A 19,128-nucleotide genomic window follows, 5' to 3' on the forward strand; every position below is an offset into this window, starting at 1 on the left:
TATGCATTCATGGGCACACACACATGGGGGCTTTGGGAGGGTGGCAACCAGGAGCCAGGAGTCAGGGAATCAGGCTGTCAGTGCCTGATACAGCCACCCACCAAGACACGGCCCAGAATTACCTATGGCCTAAGGAATGTTCCCTCCCCCAGATCATGTAACCAGCTAAGGTGCCGCCTCAACTGCCACTGATAGGCCTATGCTAATCCAAAGGTGTCCATCATTGGGTCTTTGTGTATCTATGCACTATATTACGTATTTTGTAACACCCCTGACCAAAGGTTATAAATGTTGTGGCAATCCTTTGTTCTGGTGTGCGAGCTGTCCTGCGCATTTGGGAAGCTCCCACCCGGTATGTATTATTAGGCTTAATAAACAAACTGCTCTGAATTATCAACCTCTTCCTGTGTTATAGTTATTGGGACTTAAGGCTATGACACAGTCACTTCATCCTCAATACAGAATCCAAAATAGCCAAGCTACAAAAAGCCAGTGTTTGTTTATTTACAGTGCATAGATAAAAAAAACCCATCTTATACACTCTCGACACTCCACCAGTTCTCCTCGACACATAGTTACAGAGTCCAAGACATATATACATTTCAAGTCTCTAGGAACCAATCAGCACTCAGCTGACTAATTTGCTTGGTCATTGCATTTCACCTTCTTGCATCAGCTTATTGGTACCACCTGCTCAAACCAGCTCAAGGCAGTCACCCAGGTTGCAATGTGTTCCTGACATTTTAGTTCCTGATATGCAATGACTTGCATTTCTTGACAGAGACCTCCCACTATTACAACTGATCTCCAAATGATAGTGATCAGTTCCCCTGGAGAAAAGGGCCGCTTTGCCAATTGGACTCTATAGCATTGAAGTCCCTCCCCTCTCCAAACCCTGCCCTCCTCAGGCTTCACCCCAAAAAACTCCAGGTATTTCCCAACCTGGCAACCCTATGGGTGACTTTTGGGCACTCTCAATCTCTCTAGCAAGTATTTAGATGGGAGACCTCCAAGGAATACCCGGGTCTTGACGCGGAGACAGGCAGTGGCAAACCACCTGTGAATGTCTCTTGCCTTGAAAACCGTACTGGATCGCCATAAGTCAGCTGTGACTTGACAGCAAAAAGAAAAGGAAAAAAAGGAAATAGCTATTTAGCAATTGTCTGCCACCTTTCCCCTGGCACCCATTTTAAATAGTACAGTGGAAGTCTATGTGTAGGGTTGCCAACCTCCAGATACTAGCTGGAGATCTCCTGCTATCACAACTGATCTCCAGAGATCAATTCACCTGGTGAAAATGGCCGCTTTGGCAATTGGACTCTATGGCATTGAAGTCCCTTCCCATCCCAGACCCTGCCCTCCTCAGGCTCCGCCCCCAAAACCTCCTGCCAGTGGCGGACAGGGACGTGGCAACCCTATCTAAGTGGTACGCAGAACAACAATGCTTGTGTAAAGTGCCATCGAGTCGCAGCCAACTTATGACAACCCCAGAGAGGGGCTTTCCATTAGAAGCAGAGGTGGTTTGCTCTTAGGTGGTTTGCACTCTCACTTAGTCTAACGTACCTCACAGCATGACTCTTCTTGTGTTCTTATGTAACACCAGAGTGACAACCCTACTGTTAGGATTGCCAGGTCCCTTTTCACCACCGGCGGGAGGTTTTTGGGGCGGAACCTGAGGAGGGCCGGGTTTGGGGAGGGGAGGGACTTCAATGACATAAGAGTCCAATCGCCAAACCAGCCATTTTCTCCAGGTGATCTCTATCGGCTGGAGATCAGTTGAAACAGCAGGAGATCTCCTGCTACTACCTGGCAGCTAGGATAATTAACAGCACGTAGGCTCCATGGAGTTTGGGGTGGGTAGGGCTGGAATAGCAATCAGCTGGTAGCTATTAATGCAAAAAAAAAAAAGGAATAAACAATAAAGTCAAAAAAGCCACCCTATGTAATAGTAATCACACCAAAGAATCAAATTAATTAGTATATTAATGGTCATATACAGTATTGTAAACCGTGTACAGGTTGCCACAATGAACACAATAAAACTGTTAAATGGTATTTTGGTAATATACAAAATTAATAAGCAGATGGTATACAATTGTAAAAAAGGCACAACCGAAACTGTTAACTTCACAGCATAGCAGCAAGCTTAAATAAGGACTGTTAACTTCACAAGTCCGTGATAAACAGGTTTACAAAAAATATATAAAGGGATTTTTACAATACTACAAGGTTTAGCCACCAAAAGTATTCAAAAATAAATGATTGCCAAAAAGTTAGTAAGGTAGGGCATTACGGTAATTAGAATCTTGACTCAGTCCAGGTGGGGGCCACGAGGACTATGCGGCGTTGGACAACCACTGAGGACCCGAAGGTTTCTGCAAAGTTCTTGCGGAGGGCAAGGGAGCCGTCTCTACAATGTCGGATCAGTAGATCGGGTGGAGGCCTTCAATGTTATTGTTCTGCCTTGTTCAGTATGAGCATGCAAGAAGTATTTTTCAGTGCTCGAAGTCCGCTATTTACACGCGACTGCTATTGCTTATTCTAAGAAATTCTGAGACATCGGACCAATGACTAATTACTCGTTCTGTTGAAAACCCATGGGTAATTTCCACCCCACTCAGCTACACAGCTCAGAAACTGTCCACAGCTCTCCAGTATCCCTCTTCCCCCACCCTCCCTCACCTCCTATTTTACTGGAAACTCTGCATATCTAGCTGTTCTAACATTTTCTAGCAGATGCCGTCCTTGCGCCTTCGGAAACTATTTTGATGAAAGCGCTGATGGGTGTGACGGTGGAAGGGGTTTGGCCTTAGAGGAAGTCAAAAGGAAACTCGCGTGTGCCTCTCTGCTGACACGACTTAATGAGAAGGAAAACTGCATAGCAGTTTGGTCAGCTCGTAAAAAAACTGAACGCGGAACGTTTTTCAACCGAGAGCAACTCGGCAGTCTCTGAATGACGCCACGTTATGCAGCAGCTGCAGGGTTATCTAGTGATTCCCACATCAAAAGGGCGACTCCATCATGGGTGGCTTTACTGGTCTTCCGCTTTTTCGGCACCCCCACAGAGACCCGAAATAATTCTGCTTCGGGGAATTCAACCTATTTATAAAGACCTGAATATTACCCACACCACTTCCTGGGGTGATCAGAAATTCTAAGCGCTGCACAACTGAGTGCTTAACTACACGATACGCCTCAGACTAGTTGAGGCACAGGTACATGACCAGTCTCCCGGTCGGATGTACATCTGGGGAACTCAAGTGAGCACTGTGAGGGGGGGACAAGGAGTTTCCAGTTGCCCCCCATGAAAGCTGGGTGGGAGGGAAACTGGAAGTTCCTTCTCCCACTTTTGGAGAGCTGAGCAAAGGAAGGCTTTTTAAAGTGAGTCATTCCCGGCGTGGTGTAGTGGTTAGGAGCGGTGGACTCTGATCTGGAGGACCAGGTTTGATTCCCCACTCCTCTACATGAGCAGGAAGGCTTTTTAAAGTGAGTCATTCCCGGCGTGGTGTAGTGGTTAGGAGCAGTGGACTCTGATCTGGAGGACCAGGTTTGATTCCCCACTCCTCCACATGAGCAGTGGAGTCTAATCTGGTGAACTGGATTTGTTTCCCCACTGTTATAAGTGAAGCCGGCTGGGTGACCTTGGGCTAGTCACAGTTCTCTCAGAACTCTCTCAGCCTCACCTACCTCACAAGGTGTCTGTTGTGGGGAGAGGAAGGGAAGGCGATTGTAAGCCGGTCTGATTCTTCCTTAAGTGGTGGAGGAAGTCGGCATATAAAAACCAACCCTTCTTCTTCTCCCCCCCACCCCCACAATGTAGGTCTGGTTGCGTACCCATGACCTGACACGTGCTTGGCCCTTAGTTTTCTTTGGCTGAGAGAGCAGCAGACACGAAGGACCCTTTCAGATTACTGTTCTAAACCAGATGTCATCCGTTTGTTGGCCTGTTTCCAAGTAAAGAGATTCAGAGATGGGAATTCATACAGCTCATTTCAATCTGTCTATGAGGCGTCTCTAAAGCGCTCTGGCCGGTTCAAACAACGCCGCTTTTGTTTTCCCACCTTTTTTGGCTGCACGGTCGTTTCCGCCTACAGTGACAGGCATGTCAAGTAACGGTGCTACTATAGCGCTATAGCTCAAATCTTAGAACATTAAACAAAATAAGCTGGAAAAGAACGCCGCACGGAAAAAGGCGCGCGGGGGGGGGGGAATAGAGGTCCTTCCAGAAGCCCCCTGTATGCAATGTTTAACTCTACAAAGGTTGCCAACTGTTTTACCCGCTTCTGTTCCTGTACCTGTCGGCAGCTCAATTTACAGATAGCGCTTGCCATGTTTGTTCATCCCAGTTCTTTGGAATACCACCACCACATGGTTTGCCTGCTTCTACTTATTATTTGACAACTCCTCGTCTTTCTAGAGCCTCCTGTTTAGCTAGACTGAATGCTAACCCGTCTATGGTTATGCAGGGCAGAATTTTGAATATACCATATCCAGACAGGACCTGTCCTTGCTCTTCTGGCTCTATCGATTCATTAGCTCATGCCCTCTTGAAATGCTGCTTTTATGAGGAACTCCAATCACGTTATATCTCTCCCCTTTTAACATATAAATCTAATGCCTCTGTGTCTGACATAAGGCCTTTTTTTACTAAGTGACAGGGATCTCAAGGCTACATTGGCTGTGGCAAGATTTGTTTCAGTCTTTATATCCCTCAGACATTAGATATATGCTGCTCAAGATCAATGGATCAAGGAGCTTCTAAGGGATAAAGGATTTACAGATAGTGGACAATTATGCTTACCTTCATGCTATGACAAACTTTGCCTGCTGATTTCTGAAAAGCATCACAGCTGCTAAAAGTAAGGGGGCAGGCCATGTCATTTTTAATGGTCTTGTGGCACCCCAGCCTCGTACTATTTACATAGCCTTTGGTCCGAGACTTGCATGGGAACACCTAGTGATAAATGCAGGAGCTACCCTGTAGTACAGCAGCCAAGGGTTAAATTGTAATGTATGTGAATAAGCCCTCACCTTATGCAGAATTAATATTTTAATAGCTATAAGCAGTCTGCTTTTAGGAAGCCCACATGGTGTAGTGGTTAGAGTGCTGGTCTAGCATTTGGGCAATGCAGGTTTGAATCCCCCACGCTGCCCTGAAGGTTTCTGGGTGACTTTGGCCAAGTCACTCTCTCTCACCCTACCCTACCCTACAGGGTTGTTGTAAGGATTAAGTGGAAGAAAGGGCGAACTGAGTTTCTTGGAGAAAGGACTGGAGGAAAAGGTGATAGTTGGTAGATGCCTTTCCCCCCTCTCCTGCTCATATTATCCACACAGAAGTTTTGCTCCACCCTTGCTTTGTCTGAGTATCCACCCAACACTGTCCTCTAATCATCCACTGTCCAGGTTTTCCCCCTCCTTTGAGCCGATCTTTCCCAAACCTGCTTTGCTCTGATCTTTTTTGAAAGAATTCAGTCCAAGCGTCTTTGCACACCATCTGAATGGGAAGGTGTGCATTTTTGAAAGCCAGCCCACATCAGTGGCATTTTCCTTCTGTCATCCTGCTGTGACTGCCATTTCCCCACTGCACCGTCAGACAGCTTTCTGAGGGCTTTTTAATAAAAAGAGGAAATTAGTAGATCACTCTAGCACAATAACATTATAACAATCTATTGTCACAGTATACTAGTTCATCTGAATTCCTAGCTTTCCTCCCCCCCCAAGTCTCTAGCCCTTTTCATTATGGAGATATAAAGGGACAGGTGCAAGCAGTTTTTTATACGTGCCAGTGGTGCAACTGGTTCAAGCCAAGAACCTGTGCTGTTGCCTCAGGGGCTTGGCTTGGACCCAGCCAAGGGCATCACAGGCACAAGAGGGGATGCCAGTCACTTCCCACATTGCTGATGGCTGGGAACGTCCTCCTCAGAACGCCACCCCAAGCAACTGCTTGGGTCACTTGGCAGGAGAACTGGTCCTAGGTTTATTCCCTCCAGTCTGCCTGGATCTAGCTCAAACTGAGAGCCCTCCTAACACCTGGCTCTCAACTGCCATTTATGGGGCCATCAGTGGGAGGGCACAGACAAGCACCCCTCTGTTATGCCTGGATCCAGCTCAACAGCTGCAAATCTCCTCCCCGAGGAACATTTATATCAAATTTGAGTTCCCCCGTCCTTCTCTCTCCTCTTCTATTTCTTTCCTGCCTTCTGTTCCCACTTTCGGTGTCATATCCCCTCCCCACCTTCCGAATATAAAATTTTTTAATTCTCATCGAGTTTCTTATTGTGCATTATTTTGTAAAAACAAACTCTTTAACCATGTTAGAAAATAAAAGATATTTGGGAACATAATCTGGGCTGTAAAGGGAGGGGAGTCCTAATATCTAGGCTTAACCATGTCCCCCTCCCCCTCATTCCAGGCTTTGCCCTCCAGACAGTGGCCGGGCTGAAAGAAGGATGAAAGAAGATTCTGGCGCTCCACAGAGGGCGGTGGCTTTTGAGAAGCGAAGTACTTACACTGCGAAGAACCAGCTCTGCCAACTGTGCTCTGGACTCCCATTTGCCCAGGTCTCCTTGCCCCAGAACCTGGCCTTCCACTACAACGGCAGCAAAGAGGTATCAGCAGCATTCCTCCTAGAGCGATGTCCCTTCCTGGAACAGCAGGGTAGCTTTTCATCCCTTCCGCAAGGCACACTTCCAAGACACCAGGGTGCCCACAGGATCAGACTTAGAAGTAGAAGTCCAGGACCTACAAGAAGAAGAAGAGTTGTTTTTTATATGCCGGGACTTTACCACTTAAGGCAGAATCAAACCGGCTTACAATCACCTTCCCTTCCCCCGCACACACACAACAGACACCCTGTGAGATAGGTGGGGCTGAGATAGCTCTAAGAGCTGTGACTAGCCCAAGGTCAGCCAGCAGGATCCGTGTGTAAGAGTGGGGAATCAAACCCAGTTCACCAGATTAGCATCCGCTGCTCATGTGGGGGAGTGGGGAATCAAACTCGGTTGTCCAGATCAGAGCCCATCGCTCCAAACCACGGCTCTTAACCACTACGCCACGCTGGCTCATAGGCTTAGTAGAAAGGCAGCCTGTAGTTTGGCATTTGAAGTGCACATTGCCGCCTAAAACAAGTCCCTAATAATATGGTTGAGACCAGAGTTGTTAGGACCAAAATTCGCTAACGGCACCACTGCCAAAGTATGGCCACGTAGCTTCCGCCATCTACACTCTTTGCTGTGTCTTCTTGTTCCCGCATGGCTGTCCCAGGTCAAACCAGAACTCCCAGATCCATGTGCTTGTCATCCTCTGCCGTTTCTTCCCCGTTCACCACAACTCTGTGTTGGATACCGGCAGTTCTAGGTCTCCACAGAAATCACAAGGCCCAAAACACATGTTATGTTTGACATGCGTTAGGACACAGACCCCCAACCCAACACGTAGTTAAACATTAGAACAGGAACTAACCTTTAAAAACATTTTTGTCGTCCCACGCGGCACCAAACACTATGAGGGGAAACAAGAGGAAATGGCTTCCCTCCTGGGCCATTTTCATCACAGAAGAGCAAATTCACCTAGCCTTAATTTTCTGTAACTTTAGAAGATGCTGCTTGCAAGACCATCATCCTTTTCTATGTGATGGCAGCTAGGGGAAAAAATAAAGGATTCCAAGCAGGGTAGGGTAAGCTGCAGGCACCCGATATACTAAAAAAACCAGCATCACACAGCCTGTTTTCTCTCACCAAAATATGCAAGGGTGAAGAGGGGGGCATAATATTTAAAGAGCAGTCAAAGCCGGTTGCTCAGCCACAGTGTGAATTCATTTTTTTCAGTTTGCATGAGAGACATCAACTTTTAAAAAAGGAGGATTCCGAGCAGCGTAGGGTGAGCTGCAGGCATCTGAAATACTGTGAAATGAAAATATTGGGGTGCAAATGGCAACAGGACACGGGATTAGATTGACCTTGGGTCTGAGCCAGCAGGTATTTTCTGATGTTCATATATTTTCTAACAGCCCATTCCTGAAAGCTGCATGTTAGAAATGTTAGTGGCCAGGTACCATGGCGCCTCCAAAGAAGTCTGGCCGCTGCAGCAAGGGCAAAAAAGGGCTTTTTAAAATGTAAATTTTAGAAAGGGGGGGGGGAAGCCCCATTGAAAACAGCGATGCTGCGCCAGCAAAGCTGGTGTTCCCGGGCTGAAAGGGGTTAGGAAGATGCCTACTGGCAGCTCCACCCCCAGAATGCCCCGGGAACACCTTCTGGGTTGCCGGTGCAAGGGTTTGCGCTAGCAGGACTCTGGCAGGAGGCCGAACTGCCGTCCGAGGGCTGCACTGCCGGGGCCATCCACAGGGGTCAGCACAAGTGGTGCTACGCCAGCATCACTGACAGTTTGCATGGCGCAAGGGGCACAGACGGAGGGTTGCCAGGTCCCTCTTCACCACCAGTGGGAGGTTTTTGGGGCGAAGCCTGAGGAGGGCGGGGCTTGGGGGGGACTTTAACGCCATAGAGGCCAATGGCCAAAGCGGCCATTTTCTACAGGTGAACTGATCTCTATCGGCTGGAGATCAGTTGTAATAGCAGGAGATCTCCAGCGAGTACCTGGAGGTTGGCAACCCTACACGGACACTGGCGTAGGGATCACGTCGCCTCCTAAGGTGATTTGGCCCCCAGCCTCAGGAATGCACTGTCAGAGCCAAAGTAGACGTTACATTTTTAACAGACAGCAGCTGCAGAGAACTCATTTTTAAAGCACTGCCTGGGCCTATTTCCACCCATCTGCCATCTTCCTGCTGGGAACATAACGTCTAGTTTTCTGCCTTAGTGGCAAGGGACTGCAGGTAGACATCCCGAACCACAGCTGCCCATGTGGCTCTAGTTCTGCTGTCTACTTGGGAGGATAAAAGAAATGTTTGACAATGGCTACGATCCTAAGCGCACTTACTTGGGAATAAGTCTCATTGAGCTTCATGAGATTTACTTCTGAGTAGACAAGTTTAGGATTGCGCCGAAAGAGTATTTAAACACATTTTGAGAAAAGGGAGGAAGTCTGGAATCAGCAGTCTTTATTGACAGGTGACAGCTGTAATCAGCAGAGAGGACATCCCCCAAGGCACCCGCTTCGGACCACTCATTGGGAAGATCTGCTCCAGACAGAACATTCCAAATAATGTGGAAGGGAAGCACTTCTGGAGAGTGAGTAATAGTTGTAGTTGTGTACATCAAGTCTCTTTGTTTGGTTGGACAAATGAATTATGTCAGGGCCCATTCATACATTATAGTTGTAGTTGTGTACATCAAGTCTCCTTGTTTGGTTGGACAAAGGAGTTATGTCAGGGCCCATTCATACGTTATGAAGTCCTTGTGACCCCACGTCGCCTCCCTGGGTCCTCTCAATCATAGAGCTGTGCTCAGAGAGGGAGAATCAAACCAACTTACAATCACCTTCCCCTCCCCACAACAGACACCCTGTTAGGTAGGTGGGGCTGAGAACATGTCACTTAGGGTTGCCAGGTCCTACCTCTCCTCCGGCGGGAGACTTTTAAGGCACAGCTTGGGATCGTGCAGCAATGCGTGGATGCATCGACGCGTGTGTACGTCCCGCCTCGCGAGAGACCTTATGCCACTCAAACTCTTAGTGTACACTTGTGCACGTTTGCCCCCCGACCGTCAGCTGGTCGGCGGGTAAAGGGGCAAATTGCCGGGGGGTTGCCTGCCACCACCGGGCACCTGGCAACCCTAGTGTGACTAGCCCAAGGTCACCCAGCTGGCTTTTTATGTAGGAGTGGGGAAACCAACCCGGTTCACCAGATTAGCCTCTGCTGCTCATGTGAAGGAGTGGGGAATCAAACCGGTTCTCCAGTTTCGTGTCCACCACTTCAAACACCACCGCTCTTAACCACTACACCATACGGGCTCAAATTAGTCCGAATTTAGATCAGGACTGTGGTGTGAGGTGAGAGGGGGCTTAAGCCTTCCCCCATGCTGTTTTCCCAAGTTGAAACAGCCCCAAGGAGACGTGACTTGACCCACTGGTTTGTCCTGATGGGCTTCACATAAGTACAATGAGTGTGTGTGTGTGTGTGCCGTCAAGTCACAGCTGACTTATGGCGACCCCGTAGGATTTTCAAAGCAAGAGACGTTCAGAGGTGGTTTGCCATTGCCTGCCTCTGCGTGGGCTGAGAGAGTTCTGAGAGAACTGCGACTGGCCCAACGTCTCCCAGCAGGTTTCATGTGGAGAGTACAAGGACAGCTGTTGAATACCTCTTCTGGCTGCAGGTTTATGTGATGGAATGCCACCCCCATAAAATGCTCCTACACAAATAAAATAAGCATGCCAAGGAGCAGGCTATCTAGAACACTCCTCCCTGGCATCTAGCTTGCTGTAATAATGTGAACCTCACATATCTGAATAGTTACAGTCCATATACTGACTTAATGTGCGGGTGTTAAGTGTCATCAAGTCGCTTCCGACCTATGGCAACCCTATGAATTACTTACTTTAATGATATTGTTCACATGGCCATTTCGGCCCTGAACAATGTAATCCTGTGAATTAATGACCTCCAAAACATCCTATCGTTAACAGCCTTGCTCAGGTTTTACAGACTGAGGGGAGACATGATAGTGGTCTATAAAATTATGCATGGTATGGAGAGAGTGGACAGGGTAAAGCCTTTCTCATAATACTAGAACGCGGGGCCATCTGCTGAAGCTGGAGGGTGAGAGATTCAAAACAGATAAAAGGAAGCATTTCTTCATACAACGCATAATTAAATTGTGGAACTCCCAGCCCCAGGTTGTGGTGATGGCTGCCAACTTGGAAGTCTTTAAGAAGGGAGTGGAGGAGAGGGCTACTCATGGCTACTAGTCGAAATGGCTACTTGTCATGATGTATACCTATTCTCTCCAGGATCAGAGGAGCATCCCTATTCTATTAGGTGCTGTGGAAGACAGGCAGGACAATGCTGCTGCAGTTGTCTTGTTTTGTGGGCTTCCTAGAGGCACCTGGTTGGCCACTGTGTGAACAGATTGCTGGACTTGATGAGCCTTGGTCTGATCCAGCATGGCCTTTCTTATATTCTTATAAGGGCCATGGCTTCCTTTATAGAGTCAATCCATCTCATGTTGGGTCTTCCTCTTCTGCTGGTTTTGAGAACAAGGGTTATTGTTTTGTGCTGCTGAAGAGAGCAGAACTGAAACTGGGGTTGCTCACAGCACTTAATGTTATGCCACATTTCCCATGAAATTCCAGCAATGCCCTATGGGCAAGATCCTACTGTTTACTTACAAGTCCCATTCAACAAAGGCTTTTCTCCTCCCACTGATTTTGTTTTTGTTTCTTTTATTTCTTTTGCAGCCTAATTCATGTTCTCTCCACAGCCAAGCATGGCATTCTTAACCCAATTATCAGTTTTTATTGAAGGGCGTGGATGAAATTAAGTACTGTTTTTCACTTTACAAGCAAGGACACTGCTCATTATTATTATTTTTACTGCCATTGCTTTGCAATAGTGCTGTAACTATCATTTTTAAAATTTTAAAATAATGAGAATGGTTACAAATTGAAATCAGTACTTAATTTATCACCCCACACACAGAAACACGAACACACAAAGAACAGATAATGAACAGGTGATTAATGAATGCTATGGCTGGCTGTAGGACAGAACCAGAAGAAATTAATTAACCTGGACGTAAAAGAAAAGGAACAGCATTTAAAAGGAAAGCAGCCTTAAGAAATCTCAGTAGCACTTGGCCTGGACCGGATAACCTGATGCTACAGTGAAGTCTTTAAAATTGCCACAGATCACGTTGGGAAAAATACAGTGGGACAATGGGATAAACACATGAATGCTATGTCAAGAATGTCTGAATCCTCCATTAAATATGAGTGAACGAATGATGGAAATCCAGAGTAAAGCACTCTAGTGCTTAGAGCCCACTTTATGTTGCATAGTCCTTGGGTCACGTCTGGGTCCCTAACAAGGACTTGCAGTTCCCAGGCATTTGGGAGGGGGCAGTTTGTATCAGGACCACAATGCATAGGTGACAGTGTTCACTCTTTCACCTCTGGCACTGTTTTCCTGATGTGAAATGGCCCCAAGAGGGTATTATTTGCCCTGCTGGGGAAATTTGAGTGACCTTACTAGTACATGGGGAGCCTCCAACGTGGCAAATACTGCCCCTTGGTGGTGTTTCGGGCTAGAAAAATTGTGTGTGTGTGTGTGTGTGAGAGAGAGAGAGAGAAATAAGCACCCTCTCCCTGTCCCTCACAGTCCCAATCCAAATCAGGCCCCTACATGTCTGGAAATTGAATTCCCAGTGGAGAACTGCAACTCACACCCGATTGAAAATCTTCAGGCACAGCCCAAGAACTTTGTAACATAAGGGTCTTTTATGCATGGCTGTTTCACTCACTGTCCTCCCTCCCAACGACTTTGGGTCTTTGATTATGCATGCCGTTTCTGACCATCAGAGGTCCCCTCGCTCTCCCCCTGCGTTTCCCTACGTTTTGCCTACATTTTTAAGGAACTTGTTTTATCTCAAATTTGAAAATAAGGGCAAAACCCGCAGAAACGCACGGGGAGAGCAAGGTGACCTCTGATGGTTGGAAACGGCATGCATAATCAAAACAAAGACCTGAAGTCGTCAGAAGGGTGACAGTGAGTAAAACAGCCATGCATAAACGACCATAGTTAGGCCCTAATTGATTGAAGTGTCGGCAGCAATCTTTGATCCTTTCTTATGAATTATCCTTTAGGATCCTGATTTCCAGGACTACTCAGTTGACAAGGCCCTTTTCTGTGTAACTAGGGTTGCCAGGTGCCCGCTGGTGGCGGGCAAACCCCTGGCAATTTACCCTTCTGCCCGCTGACCACCTGAGGGTCAGCAGGCAAACATGTGCGCACGCATCACCTCCGGTTTAGAACTGGATGTTCCGCCTCGCGAGGGGCCTTATACCTCTTAGTTTGAGCGGTAAAGGGCCGCTTTACCACTCAAACTAAGAGGTAAAGGCCCTTTGCGAGGCAGCACTTCCGGTTCTAAACTATCCGAGAACAGTCTCCCGCCGGAGGAGAGGAGGGACCTGGCAACCCTATGTGTAACTCTAGAAAGAGCTTCTACCATAGGGTTGCCAACCTCCAGGTACCAGCTGGAGATCTCCTGCTATTACAACTGATCTCCAGTCGATAGGGATCAGTTCACCTGGAGAAAATGGCCCCTTTGGCAATTGGACTCCTTGGCATTGAGGCCCCTCCTCAGGCTCCTCCCCAAAAACCTCTTGCCGGTGGCGAAGAGGGACTTGGCAACCCTATTCTACCAGGAGAAGGGTTCCCTTCAGTAATTAACTAGACTGCATTTTTTTCTCTGCCTTTCTGCCCAGCACAGGTTTTCTCCCCAGGAGGAGAACTTCACCATATCCTTGATATGAACGATCCCTGTTGCAGTAACTGGATGTGCTACGTCAATACAACTCTTACCCTTCCAACCCAGAACCTGATAGCTTGCCAGCACAATCTGAAGATCTACTTCTACGCTGCAACGCCCATACTGGCTGGAGCTGAACTTTCGGTTTGGCACTCCAATGGGATTGCCAGGCCCTTGCAGCACCGGTTCTCAGGGGAGCTGGCAGGTCAAGCAGGTAAGGGGATGCTGCAAGTGGTGGGCATCGCTCTTGCCAACGTCCTGAATAACAAGAATGTGGGCACGGAGCATCTTGTGCCAGGGTTATCTGTGTAAACACATCAATCCCTTTCCGCTACTATCACCCAGAAACGTTGAGATGTTCCAGGTGTATTTTCTGTTATGCTTCTGCAGGGATCCCTAATGTCATGCTAACTCATGTGTTCCCTGACATCCACTTCCTTCTTCTGCAAAACAAAGAGCCAACCCTGGCTTTCCTCTATGTCAATGGAGCAAGAGGTGCTTCAGAAGAACCCAGGAGGAGGGTTGCTCAATCCTTAGGGTTACCAGCTCCAGGTTAGGAGATACCTAGAGATTTTGGGGGCAGAGCCTGAGGAGGGCGGGGTTTGGGGAGGGGAGGGACTTCAATGCCATAGAGCAGGGGTGTCGAACTCAATTGTTACGAGGGCCAGATATGACTTGATCGGGCTGGCCCATACCTTGCCGGCCCAGATTGAGACTGGGTGAGGCAGCTGCCGCATAAGAGCTCTCAAGGGGCCGGCCCCGGCCCTCGGGCCTTAAGTTAGACACCCCTGGGTTAGAGTGTCTGGATAATAGTGAGGAGATGTGTGTTTAAATCCCCGCTCAGCCAAGAAACTGTCTGGGTAATCCTGAGTAAGCCACATTCCCTAAATTTAATTTCATGGCCTAATTACATTCCCTCAGCCTGACCTACATTGCAGGGTTGTTGTAAAGATAAAATGGAAGCAAGAAGCAAGATCGAAGGGAAATTGTTTATTTGCTTAATTTGTATCCCACTTTTCTCCTCAATGGGGGTCCGAGTGGCTTACAACATTCTCATCTTATCCATGTGAAGTAGATTAGGCTGAAGGTGTGTAACTGGACCAAGATCACCCAGCAAACTTCTACAGAAGAGCGGGGATTCGTACCTGGATCCCGTGATCCTAGTCTGACACGCTAACCACTACACCATGCTGGCTGTCAGTCATCCTATGCTTCTGCGTAGGCATGATTCCCCATTCTGTTCTGACTGCTATTACATTTGCAACAGGAAAAACAACGTTGCGCTTCCCTTTAGAAGAGTGGTCTTCTGTGCACATGGGTACTGCGCATGCGCAGGCCAGCTGCGGAGAACTTTTAGTATGGGAAGCTTCTAGAAAGGGACGATTCCCCTCTCCCCTCGTCCATTTCCCGCCTCGACCAAAGGCTCTCCTCGCCGAAATGGTCTCATAATGAGGGGGAGGAGGAATCTGCCATCCCTCCGTTCTCTCTTCGCTGCCGTGGAGAGAGGACGTGTGGTTAGCTTCTGCTGACTTTTCTCCTCAGAGCTATGGCATTGCATTTGCATTTGGAACAGGAAAAGTGTTTCCCCATAGATGTTTACCCCATGCTGTCTCTCCCCCCCGCAACACCATTCCCACCAATAAGGAGCAAGATTAATAAGCGCAGTCTCATCTTTCTTTGCAGACGGTTTATTCTCAAGGGGTTTCCCGGTCGTGTCCTCCCCTGAGGTGCTTACAACAGCAGCACCACAAGAGGACCCCAGAGATGACCCACAATGCACAGCTGTGTACAGGAAGAAGGTTGAGAGTGATGAGGAGGAAGATGGGGTTGAAGAACTAGCCCAAAACTGGCTGGCAATGGCAGCAGAAAACCAAAACGCAAAGTCAAGAATGCAAGCTTCCTGTCAAGCCGAAGAGCAGCCTGTGAAGCTCAGCTCTTCCCACAAGGCGTCCAGAGAGGAAGTTGCACTGCACAGACCTGGTCTTCCAAGCCAAAGAGAGACGAATCTCAAAAAACAGCAGGACCCCTGTTGTTACTTGTACAACCCAAGTATCTCGCTGCAGAAGGATCACCAGCTCCCTCTTTGCAACCTCTACTCTTCCTGCTCTGGGTTCCAACCAACGGGCAACCTGCCCTATCCCTGCCATGGTGCAATCATTGCCCCCTGCGTCAAAGTCATTGTGGCCCCTGAAACCTTCTCTTTTCCATCAGGCCTACCACTGACCAGCCCTAGAGAACTTGCATTCTTAAGCTGGTCTTCCCAAGATGCTCCAGAAAAGAGAACACCTCCATATCTTGGGATATATCAGACTCACTTGCCAGCTACATTGCTTCATGGGAAACAGGATGCTAGTAAACCATGGGAGTCTCTCACCTCCCACTGTATGGCCACCTTTTCTTTCCACAGCTCTGATTATAGATACAGTCAGCCTCTGACTATGAACCACACCCTTTTGCACACCTCCTCGGGCCCGCAACTGACGGTTACCTCTCCGTTCGTATACCAGCATGAGATTACCAATCCCGGTATGCCAAGGTTCTATCCACCGGTGCAGACGACAAATACCAGATCCATGCCCTGCCCTCTGAAAAAGAAGAATAGCAAAATTAAATATGACTGCAACATTTGTGCCAAGAGCTTTGGGCAACTTTCCAATCTCAAGGTATCCAAAAACATTCACTTTCAAGAATAGCTTCCCATAAGTAATTAGCAAGTTGAAATCTTCCCTGAGGCTTAAATAAATCCCTTAAGGTTTTGTACCAGTTGGTGGTACATCATGGTACAGTGACTGGGCTATTTGAAGGGTGTGCCATAGGTGTTCAAACTATCATAGCGGGAGCATCAGTATAAGGATCTTGAGTGCTTAACACATTCTGGCTAAACAATTACATCCAGACCTGTGGGAAACACTCTGCAGATATAGCCAAACACATGACCCACATACAGTGCTTTATATGTAGAAGGTACTAGGTTCAATCCCCAGCATCGCCTGTTAAAAGGTTCAGGTAGTAGCTGATGGGAAAGACCTCAACGTGAGACCCTGTAGAGTTGCTGTCTTTCAAAGTAGACCTGGATAGAGAAAGAGTCTGACTTGGTATAAGGCAGCCTCATGTGCTCAATGGAAGGGATTGTGGCTAGTGGCAGAGCATCTGCTTTGTATGCAGGGGTCCGCAGGTTCAGTCATTGCTAGGGCTGTCAGGATGCCCATGCTCTGAGTTCATGCTGCCACTTGATGGATCAATGGGAGAAAAAATAGGGAGGGAGGACTGGTGATGTGTGACGCCATGTCACTTCCAGTTAAGTACCAGAAATTGACATCATGGTGTCATGCAATACTGGTTTCCACAGTCTCCACACAATGCTCCTAAGGATTTCCAGCCAAGGGCTGGCAACCCCATCTCCAGTCAGAAAGATCAGGTAGTAGGTGTTGTGAAAGACCTCAGCCTGAGATCTTGGAGACACTACTGGTCAGAGTACACAACACTGAATGGGCATTGTGACTCAGGATAAAGCTACTTCATATAGCAGTAGATGGCCATTAGTTTAAATAGTGTTAAAGGATTGAAGAGCCCCATGGCGCAGAGTGGTAAGCTGCAGTACTGCAGTCCAAGCTCTGCTCACAACCTGAGTTCGATCCCAACGGAAGTTGGTTTCAGGTAGCCGGCTCAAGGTGAACTCAGCCTTCCATCCTTCCGAGGTCGGTAAAATGAGTACCCAGCTTGCTGGGGGTAAAGGGAAGACAACTGGGGAAGGCACTGGCAAACGCCGTAAACAAAGTCTGCCTAGTAAACGTCGGGATGTGACGTCACCCCATGGGTCAGGAATGACCCGGTGCTTGCACAGGGGGACCTTTACCTTTATAAAAAGGGATTAGACAAATTCATGGAAGAGGAATCCCATCATTAACCATGATGGGACTTCTACATTGGAGAGGAACCATAGCTCAGTAGTGGAGTGTCTGCTTGGTATGTTAACATTGTGTGTGTGGGTAAAGTGCTGTCAAGCTGCAGCCAACTTATGGCAGCCCAGTAAGGTTTTCAAGGCAAGAGACTAACGGGTGGTTTACCATTGCCTTCTTCTTCATAATGACCCTGTCCTTCCTTGGTGGTCTCCCATCCAAGTACTAGCCAGAACCATCCCTGCTTAACTTCTGAGATCTGACAAGATCAGGCTAGCATGGGCCATCCAGGTAATGGCTTTTTCCCCCCCTATCCATATATAATCAAAAAGGCTGTTCCAGGATAAAATGAGTTGATTTTTCTCCCCATTCTAGTGGAATTTTAGATCCAGGCTAATGCAATCTTGGCCGCTAATAAAATTTTTCCTACAAATTATCTACTCGTACCTTGGCAGTTCTCATCCTATTTCAAGCCTCAAACTAACACCTGTTTATTTCAGAAATATCTGTTATTTGAAACCAGACATTTGACTTTGATGGCATGCCCCATGGTAGATGAGGAAAAAATAGTCTTGCTCCATCTACAGGATATCTCTTTAATTGGTTATTGTTAAAAACGGTCAGACTTAGATTCTAGAGATAGAACTGCTTTTATTGTTCTTCCCTCAATTAAAAATGTAATGAAATGTACATAAATCTTCTCTCAGGCCTTACCAATGAAAGGAATTGCTAAATCCATTCCCCATAAAACATTTAACTATTTTCAATATCCTATTTCATTTGCCTCCCAAGTTGAAGGTCATCTCAACATGAGGACCTAGTTGTTGGGAAATCTATCTGAAGACTTTGAAACCAAGCTGGAATCTGTCTGGCCTGAGATCTCAACCAAGGTTCTTCTCAATGGACCAAACATCCATTTTTCACAACGTAAAGATATTATGCCTTTACTTGTTAGAGAAGTTTCCTGGGCAGGACTAAATCTGACACAAGAGGGGAAATATCCAAACTTAACCATGTATCTAATCCTGAACCAGGCCCTAGAGCATGCATTAATGTTTCCACAAAATGCAGCTAGGGAAAGACTGAGTTGCGGTGGGTGGGATGGTTTTACAAACCTTTTAAAAATCTCAAGCTTGCAGAAAGATCTGAAATCTTTTTAAAAAATCATTAGGCGTTTTTGATAGGAACAACGCTTGTAGCTTTAAGAAAAGAATGCCCACTGAGCTCTCAGTTGCCACTATGAAGGTTGCTAGGCAACCACGACACTATTGTGGAGCTTTCCAAGCCTTGGTTTCTGTAAAGGAAAGCCATGGTGGGGAGCAGGAATGGACATCCCAGAAAAGGGTCCTATCCCCCTCCTCTGTCATATTCTGTGATGGAGGAGGACTTGGCAACATTGATAACCTCTAGAGACTCACTAACCACATCGCTTGGCCTGGTGGTGGAGGGCATTGAACAATTGGGCCTGGGCCAGTGGTCACCATGCAATCAGACGCAGCCCAGTGGCGATGGCCTCCACACAACTAGGCCCAGTCCAATGTTTCCATTTTTTCCCAAAATTCCCCATTTGCTTGTTTTTTCTCCTTTAAAGAAAGGCAGAGGAGAAAAAAATGCCTTAAAAACATCACATGCCATAGAGAATTCCTAGGGCATCATGATACGGCAACATCACTTCTGCTTTTTCAACTGGAAATAATGAGGTGGAGTTTTGCATCGCTATTCCTTCCCCTAGGGTTGCCAGGTCCTTCTTCGCCACCGGCAGGAGGTTTTAGGAGCAGAGCCTGAGGAAGGCAGGGTTTGGGGAGAAGAGG

This window comes from Euleptes europaea, chromosome 3 (assembly GCF_029931775.1).
Source record: "Euleptes europaea isolate rEulEur1 chromosome 3, rEulEur1.hap1, whole genome shotgun sequence".
Lineage (NCBI taxonomy): Eukaryota > Metazoa > Chordata > Lepidosauria > Squamata > Sphaerodactylidae > Euleptes > Euleptes europaea.